Here is a 12,138-nt window from a genome sequence, read left to right on the forward strand (position 1 = left end):
GGGGTTGCTTCTCTTGTGGAACATGGGCGTAGAGTGCAGGCTCAGCAGCTGCAGCACACTGGGCTGATTTGCCCTGCAGCATATGGAATCTTTCCAGACCAGGGATCAAACCTGTGTCCCCTGAATTGACAGGCAGATTCTTAACCACTGGATCACCAGAGAAGTCCTATAACCAACTTCTAAAAATGGTGTATATATGTAAAATTCCTGTTTTTGTTTCAAAAAGTTTTATTCCAGCCTAAGAAATGACTGACAACTAAATGAAAATTTAGGTGAAAAGAGTTTTTATCAGTGGTTAAAAACTCCTCCACTGACTTCTTGAAAATAGTATAGTTTTAAAGAAATCTGATGCTATTGGTCCTTTTCTCTTTCAAGGGGCTTTTAGGATCCTTTCTTCTGCCCAGTGCTCCAAAGTCTGAAAAAGATATGTCTTTTTTTTAATTGATTACACTAAGCTACTGTTATCTTTCAACCTGGAAATTTGTGTCCCTCAGCTCCACATTTTTCTTGCACTATTCCTTTGATAATGGAACCCCGTGTTTCTCTATCCTCTCTTGGTAGAGTTTATTCTCTTTCTGGGATCAGTTGTTGAAACATCTGGTTTGGTCCATTCCTCATATTTTTGCTTCTGTCTTCTCCATTTTGGTTTCATTTTTTCCATTGACACATCCTCTATTACCTTTCTATTCATTCATTCACTCACTCAACAAGTATTTACTGATGACTAACCTACTAAATTCTTCTACATCCCAGGCAATGTTCTGGCAACTGGAGATAAAGTAATATGTGAGATAATCCCAACCCTTAGGTTGGACAAAATTGAAAAGTAGGTTAATAGTGCCATAAAGTACCATAAGAAAAATTAAGCAGTCAGGAGGAGATATGAATGGAAGTAAAAGCTGTTTTAGGTAGGAGGATCAGGGAAGGCCTGACATTTGAACAGCAATGTAAATGAAATGATTATGCAAGACATGTAAGGATCCGGGAGAAAGCATTTCAAGCATCGTTGACTCAATGGACATGAATTTGAGCAAACTCTGGGAGACAGTGAAGGATAGGGAAGCTGGTGTACTGCAGTCCATGGGGTCGCAGAGTCCAGAGTTGGACACAACTGAGTGACTGAACAATTCCAAGCAGAGAGAACAGGCTATCCAGGTTGCAAGAAGCCTGGTGTGTCTGATAAATACCAAGAGGTAGTACATCTACAGTAGAATGAGCAAGGGAGAGAAAGTGATTTCCTTGGAGGAACAGTCAGGAGCAGAAGGGGTGGTAGTCACATTTAGTCACATTATGGACATGGTACGGAACATGGGTTTTATTCTAAATTTAGCCATTGTGAACAGGTAAGCACTACTTTATATGTGATACTGGCTTGGTTAGGTAAGTGGCAGGCAACAATAAGTGGAAATCAGAACCAGAATATATTTAAAGGTCAAGCTAGTAAGAGTTGTTAATGAACATGGGCCATTAGGTGGAAAAAAGGAGTAAAGGATGATTTGGTAAGTTTTTGCTTGAGCAACTGGATTAATGATCTACTATTAAACCCCATGAAGAAAGATGAAGGAAGCAGCAGATTTGGGAGGTAATGGAGAGGGAACAGGACTCTGGTTTTTTGTTGTTGTTTGCTTGCTTGTTTTGGCTCCACCTTAGTTCCCCAACCAGGCATCTAACCTAAGTCCCCTGCAGTGGGAGCATGGAGTCCTAACCACTGAACCACGAGGGAATTCCCAGGATTGTTTCTTAACCATAAGTTTGAAATGTCTTACATAATGGTTAAAAGCAAGGAGGTGAGTTGCATGCATGAGTTCAATTCCTAGACTGGATGGGGTATGGAGCCTACAAAGATTTCCTTTTTTTCTTTAAGATAGAGATGTAAGAGGAAGTTTGTATACTGAAGTAAAAGAAAAAAAGAAATAATTCAGGAGCAAGATGTGAGTGAAGTCCTTACATAGACTAGAGGGAAGACAGAGTGTGTTTGTAATACCAGAGGCAGGTTCAGTTCAGTTCAGTCGCTCAGTTGTGTCCGACTCTGCGACTCCATGAACTGCAGCACGCCAGGCCTCCCTGTCCAGCAACCCCCAGAGTTTACTCAAACTCATGTCCATGGTGTCGGTGATGCCATCCAACCATCTCATCTTCTGTTGTCCCCTTCTACTCCTGCCCTCAATCTTCCCCAGCATCAGGGTCTTTTCCAATGAGTCAGTTCTTCACATCAGGTGGCCAAAGTACTGGAGTTTCAGCTTCAGCATCAGTTCTTCCAATGAATCTTCAGGACTGATTGCCTTTAGGATGAACTGGGTGGATCTCCTTGCAGTCCAAGGGACTCTCTAGTCTTCTCCAACACCACAGTTCAAAAGTATCAATTCTTTGGTGTTCAGCTTTCTTATATAGTCCAACTCTCACATCCATACATGACTACTGGAAAACCTATAGCCTTGACTAGACAGACTTTTGTTGGCCAAGTAATGTCTCTGCTTTTTAATATGCTGTCTAGGTTGTTCATAACTTTTCTTCCAAGGAACAAGCATCTTTTAATTTCATGGCTGCAGTCACCATCTGCAGTGATTCTGGAGCCCCCAAAAATAAAGTCAGCCAGTGTTTCCACTGTTTCCCCATCTATTTGCCATGAAGTGATGGGACCAGATGCCATGATCTTAATTTTCTGAATGTTGAGCTTTAAGCCAACTTTTCCCTCTCCTCTTTCACTTTCATCAAGAGGCTTTTTACTTCCTCTTCACTTTCTGCCATAAGGGTGGTGTCATCTGCATATCTGAGGTTATTGATATTTCTCCCGGCAATCTTGATTCCAGCTTGTGCTTCATCCAGTGGCAGGTAGGCAGATATATTTGATAATGAAAAGATGTAATGCTCCTGGCTTCTCTCTCAATAATACAAAATTAGTTGATTAGTTATGAGTGATTAGAAGCTGTTGGAAATTTGAGGCAAGTATTGAGTAAGTTGTGCAAAAGTCACCTCAGAGAGTGGAAGATTGAAATGATCAGAGAGATACAAGATTCTAGCTAAGTGCTAAAGGCCCACTTCAAAAAAGTGGTTATCAGTTGACTGTGAGAACAATCAGCACAATTGTGTCTTTCTCCAGGTAAAAATAACCATGCAGATATATATAGGGGCTGATAAGTCAGAGATGAGACACTGCGAGCAAACAATAAGGGGATGGTTATACTGATGGGCCATGAAATCTAAACTGGATTGTTTAGATTTCAACAAACTTGTTATCAGTGTATCAGTCTCACCTGCAGGAATATGGGATATGGGATTAAAAGTAGTAACTGAAGGCATTTCCCTGGTGGTCCAGTGGTTGACTCCAAGCTTCCACTGCTGAGGGCATGGATTCAATCCCTCGTGGGAGAATGAGGATGCTTGCAGCAGGATCAAAGGAATAGTTACTGAAGATTTTAAATCATATCACTTTAGATATAAATGATCAAAACACACCAATTAAAAAGGGACTGTCAGAGTGGATTAAAAAGATCAAACTGTATATATGCTAGTGATAAGAAATCTACTTAAAGAAATAAATATATTAAAAGTAAAGGGACAGGGACTTCCCTGGGGGTCCAGCAGCTAGGACTCCTCCCTCCCAGGGCAGGGGCTCTGGTCAGGGAACTAGATCCCACACGCCACAACAAGGTCCTGTATGCAACAACTAAGACCCAGCACAACCAAATAAACAAATGAAAATATATTTTTAAAGTAAAGGGATAAAGATATACCATGCAAACATTATCCAGAAGAAAGCAGGAGTGTTCGTATTAATTTCATATGAAGTTTCAAAACTACAAATACTATCAGAGATAAAGAGGACACTAGAGAATAACAGAGGTCTCCCCGAGATGCCACAACACTAAATGTGAATGCACCGGAAACAAGTGAGCCTCAACATACATGAGGCGAAAATAGATATGAAAAGAAAATATATTATGTCCATAATATAGCTGCAGAAGTCAACATTCCTCTCAGTAATTGATAATACAAGTAGGCAGGAAATTAATAAGGACATTGAGGACCAGAGCAACACTATTAACCACCTTGATTAACTGACATTCAGAATATTCTACTCAACGATGTCAAGTTACACTTGTTTTCAAGTACACATGTAACCTCTCACCAAAACAGACCATATGTTCCATGCTATAGACCAAATCTTAATAAACTTAATAAAGAAAATCTGAAACAATATGTTATCAGATTCTAATAGCAGTAAACTAGGAATCAACAGCACAAATATCTGGAAAACCCCCAAACACCTACTATCTAGGTAACCCTTGAATCAAACAGAAGTCTCAAGAGAATTCAAAAAGTAATTCAGTCTGAAAGAAATGAAAATATAACAGTGAAATTTGTGAGATGCACCTAAAGGAAATCTTTATACTTTTTGTAATATACATAGTAAGTGCTTATGTAAGAAAAAAAAGAAAGCTCTAAAATCAAGAACTTAAACTTCTACCTTAAGAAAAGAGCACATTAAATCTAAAGCAAACAGGAAGAACAATAAAGACTAAAGGAAAATTAATGAAAGTGAAAACAGAAAAACAGTAGAAATATTTAAGGAAAAATACTAAATTTACACAATGTCTTCAAGAAAATGGAAAAAAAGGAAACATTTTCAATTCATTTTATGAAGCCACTAATAAAACCAAAGACATAATAAGAAAAATACAAACCAATACCCCTTATGATCATAAATGAAAAATTCTCAACAAAATATTAGCAAACTAAATTCAGCATCATATAAAAATGATAATACATCATGACCAACTGGGGTTCATTTCAAAAACGCAAAGCTGGTTCAACATTTGAAAATTAATCATCATTTAAACAGGCTAAGAAAAGCCACATGATCATCTCAATAAATGTAGAAGAGTATGACAAAATTCAACATCCATTAAGGTTAGAAGGAAACGTTTCTAAATTAATAAAGAACATCTGTAAAAAATCTAGTTAACATAATGGTTAGAGGCTAAAGGCTTTCCCCCTAAAATTGGGAACAATTCAAGGATGGCTTCTGTCACCACCCGTACTCAACATCACACTTAACAGGTTGAAAATGAAGTAAAACTGTCTCTAGTCACAGATTACATTATTGTCAACATTAAAAAAGTACAGGACCAAACGGGGCTGGGGGCTGGGCAACTTTCCTGGTGCCTCAGCAGTCAAGACCCCGCCTGCAATGCAGGAGACTCAGATTCAATCTTTGTGTTGGGAAGATCCCCTGGAGAAAGAAATGGCAACTCACTCCAGTCTTCTTGCCTGAGAAATCCCATGGACAGAGGAGCCCGGCTGGCTACAGTTCAGGAGGTTACAAGGGTCAGACATGACTTAGCAACTGAACCACCATCACCACCACCACCAATTGAGAAGACTCAGGGAAAAGTGGCCTCATGGAGTAAAGCTTCAATTTCATTATGGCAATTCCAAGAATTAGGCATGGTGGAAGGATGTGGAGAAGGGTCAATTAGTAAGACTGAGTCAGAATAGGAAATAAGTTTCTTAGGGTTAAAATCTATGTGCTGTCAAATAACCTTTGAGTCTTTGAAAAAGATGAGGAAGATAAAACAGATGAAGGCATGATGAAATTAGTTTTGAAAAACCTCTAGAAGTTATATTTGGTTATGATTATACCTTCCTTCTCGGGATGGGTCCCTTAGGTTGTTTGTGGTGATAAAGTGTGTGACAGGTCATGGTGGTCTTATAAGTATTACAAGGCATTACTCTGGATCTCCCTTAAATCCTGCCAGGACAGAAATAAATTTGAAAGAATTTTTTCTAACTTAATGGTCATTTTTTAAAAAGCTCTTATTTCTTAAAGATTTTTTCACAGCAACTTGTATCGTATGGATCCAAAGAATTCTTCAACATCAACTAGACCTTTAAACTACTCTTCTGTTCCTTACATTGTTCCTACCAGTTTCTTTTATGTTGTCATTTCTCAAACTTTGTATCTTAGCTTTTGCGTATGGTTAAGAGTGAGGCACTGCAAGACTGTGATTAAGAGTACTATGACTAGTTTATTAGCTACCATCAGATCATCTATCAGTTCCTCAATTTCATTTTATTAATCTTTCCCCCGATTATTTCATCCTTCTAGTTCTGTCGGTACTAAAATGGCTGTTCAAGGCTGCAACACAGCTCGCATTCTGGACTTCTTCATTCCGGAAATAACTAGCTGATGTTGTACCCGCCTTTCTTTTGCATGGCTTACTCCTCCATTTTGGTGGAGTGTATCATTCAGGTACTTACCAAGAAAGGGGCAATGGAAGACAAAAAGTTCTTGACACCTTGAATATAGGAAAGCATTCTACACTTGACACCTTAGCTTGAAGTAGAATTGTTAAAAATAATTTTCACTCAGAACTTAGAAGCATCGCTTCCCATTCCTGATGAGAAACTTGATGCCATTCTTATTCCCAATTCATTTTCGGGGCCCAATCTCCACATTCCAATCCCATTTTTTTGGACTTTTTCATCTTGCCTTGTTCTGAAACAAATCATGCCTTATCGTGGATTTTTCCATCCACTGGATTCATTTTGCTAAGTGCTCTCAAAGTGGCATAGTGTGTCAAGTGTCCTTAATTATTTTGATACTTTAAGAAATTTGTTAGATGTTAGATCTTCTTGAGTGACCTTTTAAAAAATCCATCTTTTTATATTTTTATTATTTTTCATAATCCTTAAACTTGTTTTAAATATATTAACTTGTACTATATTTTACAAAATCTATTTTCTAAGGCATTCTGTAGCTTTTTCATGGATACAATTTCTTATCTTTGAAAACATTCATTTTCAGGTTTTCATCTCTATATTGATTCTGTTTTGGTTTTTATTAGTGCTGGGTCAATCTTCAAAAATCTGATTTTTTAGTTTATTCATATTTTAAAATTCACTTGGTGGGGACTCATCTTTCTCACTGGAAAATCTTCAGATGTCCAGATCTCTTTCCAGGTATTTTGTCTAGGACCACTGAGTTTCTACAGAAAATAATCCTCCCTCTTTTCCCCTGAGACCTAACTGTTACTATTCTAGAAACTATGAATATGCCATCCAAATAGACAGAATTTTAATTTATCTTCATTTTCAATTCATGTCTGGTTATCTGTTTGAAGACTTGTTTCAAATTCACAAAACACCGATTTTCATTCCACAGTAAAAGGTAAACTATCTAGCTACCTAACTGCATAGAATCAGACTTTCAATCACCCCTATTTCCAGCTTAAAATCTGATCACCACATTCAGCAGCAATTCCCCCCCCCTCCATTTCTAGGTTGTTCTGAATTTTAAGGAGCGAATCAGCTTGCTTCTAAATAAGCATTCCTTCTGTAGTTAATTAGGTTTACACTTCCTCTACTATATTGAAATCAGTTTCTACTCCTTGGTCCATGGTCCAGCTTCCATTCTCAGGCTCCAGAGTTATACCTTCAGAAATATGTCATTTCAGTGGAGTTCTATCGACAAGGCAGCTAGTACTAAAGCATTTGTGGTATCCATTACGTCAAGTCAAAGTCCAGGCAGCATAATTTGTAACAGATAAAAGTGGTAAACTATCCACACAGCTAATAGGGTAACCAGTAAGTAAAATATGGTAGCCCAACTCAATGACTTATTTATAGCTATTTAAAATAATTACACAAGGAATTTTTTAAAATTTTGGCTTCACCATGTGGCTTGTAGTATCTTAGTTCTGCAACCAAGGACTGAACTCAGGCCCCAATAGTGAAAGCACCACATCCTTATCACTGGATTGCCAATGAATTTTTTTAAAAACTGTGATTATCAGTTTTAAAGTCAAACACTGACAATCACAGAGCATTAACCTGTGTAAAACCATACAGCAAGGAGAGAATATCCAAAAATACTTAATTCTAGGATGCAGGGTTAAAACTTTTTGGAGTCTAAAACAAGAAATATGTGTATAGAAAACCCAAGTTCTCAGTCAGACAAATTTCTTATCATTTCCGGGCAAGTCAAGGCCTCATTTTTTTGTATTTAATTGGAAATGAAGAGCTATAGGATTTTCAGACCAAATTAAGTATTACGATTAAGGCCAGGCCCAAATAGAGTTAATAAAGAAAAGGTGCAAACTATTCAGGAAGCAGCATTTTGTTAACTGTAATAGGAAGTGGAGTAGGAAAAGGAAATAAAAGTATGAATAATTTTATAAAAAGGGATAGTGTCAAAAAACCTCTAGACCTATAGAAAGGAATAAACAGTGTAAGGAGGTATCCTTGGGAAGAGAAGCTTACTCATAGGACCAGTGAAGAGAGTATCATCACTCTGCTGAATTGAGCTGAAAGGGCTGGGGCTAGAATGTAACTTGAACAAATTAAAGATTACCATTTAGGGCCAAGGTCTTTGCCTAAACTCCCTACATATGTCTTCCCGTACAGGCATTCTTTTCCCTTCCTACCCTCCCTTCCAGAGGTTCACAACCTTGATCTTCTACTACATCTTGCCTTCCTTTCCTCATCTCTCCCCATCTCATCTTTTAATTATTACCCCAATCTAGCTATCAGTTTTCCTTTCAGTTTACTTTTGAACCTTACCTCTACCTCATTTCCAAAGCAGTTTGTTTCCGTGAGTAAATCCTTACCTGTACATTCCCTGCCCCTAAAATCACACTACTTTCTCAATGCTTTTGTGCATTTGACAGCCCTCCCTCAATATAAATTCCATTACTAAATGAAGATAAAGGTTAGGGATATAGAGAGTGAAGAGATACTAGTTATAACTAATGCTACAGAAATGTAATTAACTTACTGTTATAAATAAAACCTAGAGTTAAAAGAGGAGTAAGCGTATTGCTTAGTCACCTGGAGGTAATTAACTTAAAAAAAAAAAACAAAAAAACCTAAGCAGAGGAATTTAGAAACTATTATCTCTATGGACTAGTAGTAGAGGTAGGAAGAGGATCATAGATTATATACACTGAGGATTCTCTATTACAAATTTTCAAAAACACCTCTTTATTATTTGAAAAAAACATTTTTAATGGAGAAAATCAACCCTCTAATAATCACCTCAGCAGATGATTCTCCTGAACGTTTATTAAAACTGTGCCCTTTAATTTTACCTCCAGGTCCTATGTGACATCTTAAGGTTAAACCAAGAGGAACTACCTCTTCTCCTCAAATACACAGAAATATGACATTATGAAATCAAGAACTAAAGTATCTGTAATGGAATACAATGACTTTTAGAGCCCGTAATCCAAAAACAATGGTATTTATTCTATTCTTCCAAATATCAGAAAAGTGTTTTGTGCATGTAAAGCAAATTTAGAAGAAGTCAGGACACCCTACAGTTGAACCTAGTTCATCAAAACATGCTGTTCAATTCTCACCACGAGAACTGGTTTGTATATACTTTCCTTGAAGACCTCTCACCTGAACTCTTTTTCCTTTTCATTCACGCTTGCAAATGATCCCTCCACATTTCCTATTTTTAAGGAAAACAAGAATAACCTTTCAGGTCTCAAACACCTACCAGGTTTAGTAGGCAAACATAAATAACAGTATTAGGGGATTTCCCCCCAAAATAATCTATGACTAGGTTCCCTGATAGCTCAGTTGGGAAAGAATCGTTTGCAATGCAGGAGACCCTGCTTGGATACCTGGGTTGGGAAGATCCTCAGGAAAAAGGATAGGCTACCCACTCCAGTATTCTTGGGCTTCCCTTGTGGCTCAGATGATAAAGAATCCACCTGTAGTGTGGGAGACCTGAGTTCGATCCCTCAGTTAGGAAGATCCTTTGGGAAAGGGAAAGGCTACCCACTCCAGTATTCTGGCCTGGAGAATTCCATGGACTGTCCATGGGGTCACAAAGAGTCGGACATGACTAAGCGACTTTCACTTTCACTGGGTATCCTACTTAAATTGATCTATTTTTAAAAAGGAGACTGACAGATCTCCTTTTCCTTAAAATTCTGCAATCCTATGAACATGGTTCGGAGATACCAGTGGAATGTCATTAATCCTATTCCTCAGTATTAACCAATATAATACAAATAATGAACATATATAGCAATGGAATATATAGTTCACATATTAAAAACGCAGAGCTGAGGATTAAATACAATAATTAGAATGTTAGCTATGTAAAACAAAAGGCACTATCTGTTGCCCTTACATAAAAATTAGGTATATTCTCTACATACTCTAAGGAAGAAACAAAGTACTAAGTATATTAACTCAGCAAGAAATAAAAAATACTTGGGTTTCTGAAATTTTGCCCAGTTTTTTAGTGTTTACCCTGTTTTATCTGTGTTCTTGAAAAAAGGATCTACAAGCATCAAGTATCGTTAACTGATTTTAAAACCGCTTGGCCTTCTTGACTTTGGTCAATATCCTATCAAAAAGTAATTTACTGTAATAGATAAGTAAAATTATAATGTTGTGCTTTAATGTATTTTTAGTGAAATTAAATGATGGGAAATGAATTTTACAACATAAATATCTGAGTAGATGGTATATTACTACCGGACATACTCTCAGAAAATTTTAGAGAATTCACGTTAACTCTTTGATGAAACAAAGCACATACCAAGTGTTTACCATCTTTTAGATTTGACCATCCTGTTCTAGGGAATATCATGAGTGGTCTTGAATTCCATTTTTTCCCTTGACTTTAAATACATAAATATATAGCCTGCACCATCCTTAGCCCTTCATCCTGCTACTCCAGTGAGAATCAATTCCATCTCCAGGCTATAGTAACTCACAGGCCTGCTGAAAGCTGGTTATAAATGTCCTAGAGACACAAAGTAACAATCAGTTTGTCATCTGAAATAATTAATACAAATCCTAACAGCATAGCCTCTTCTAATGATGAGTATCAATAGAGGCAGGAGTAATCCACGTACAGAATAACCCACTTCTGAAACAATTCAGTCCTTTCCATTGTAAGAGGCACCCTTTTCAGAAAGATTTTTGTGCTTATATGAAAATTAAAATTACTACTTTCAGTATCAACTACCTCTGGATTATTCTAAATTTCTGAATCAGAATCTAGCCAAATAATGTTATATTTTCAAATAAATAATCAATTAAAATTAACTCCAATTCACTTTTAATCAATTAAAATTAACTCCGATTCAAAGCACAAATATAATTTACTGCACTTATCAACATACACTCATCACTATAAAGCTGTCTAGTAAAACTATCCACCTGGTTCCTTTCCTTATTTAAAGTAATGTGGAGGCTTAACTGCCGGTCCATTGCTGAGTACCCAGAAAGAAGATATAAACCATTTTCAGGGGAAAACACACATGCATTTATTTTTAAGAATTCCCAGTAAGGGGGGAAAAAAATTCAACATCTTTAAAAATGTGTTTATTTTTTAAAAAATCAGTTGTGTACAAAAGTGTTTCGTAGTTTTTAATTCTCAAGACAAATACCCAGCCCTCCACCCCCAGCCCACCCTGCTTCAATGGTCTTTCTGGTAACCCACCCATTTTCCCCTTACAGGAAGTTAACGGCTCAGAACAGATCCTCCTATAGAATTTATCATCACTAACAGATTGTTTAGAATAGAGATCTAGAGAAGCTAACAAGCAAGATTCTTTCTCGGTGAGGTTAATGAGTATCCCTATAATGGCAGTAGACTTCCAGCAGACACCACAACAAAGCACCATCAATTGCTGAAAGCTAAAAAATAGATATTATTTTCAATAGTATTCCATTTTCTATTGGAAAAGTCTTTAAATTACATTAAATAAGTCTCTTTCCCCCCAAAGAAATAGTCTAGCTTTTATTACGATGCCTGTAAAAAGTAGGTAACAGCAAGCACACAAGGATCATTTAACAGCACAGTGCAAATGATTTCTGAATCCATTCACCCCCAGGACCAAACTGATAAACTGTGCCACATCTGATTATATACAGCAGCATTGAATATATACATATACATATATATTCAATGCCTGGTTGAAATAACCAAGCAAAAGGTGACACATTCACAACTTAACATTTAGGCGATGATCACAGGTTTATGAGGGTAGATCAGTCCCACAGAACAGTAACAGAACAAATGGGACAAGTGAGATACTGACATTTCCCTAGCCCTATGCCACAAGACTTTTGACCCATATTGCAACAGTGCAAATAGAACATGTGACATAG

Source organism: Bos grunniens, chromosome 6 (assembly GCF_055505025.1).
Source record: "Bos grunniens cultivar Pamir isolate PY7600 chromosome 6, Bosgru_T2T1.0, whole genome shotgun sequence".
Classification (NCBI taxonomy): Eukaryota; Metazoa; Chordata; class Mammalia; order Artiodactyla; family Bovidae; genus Bos; species Bos grunniens.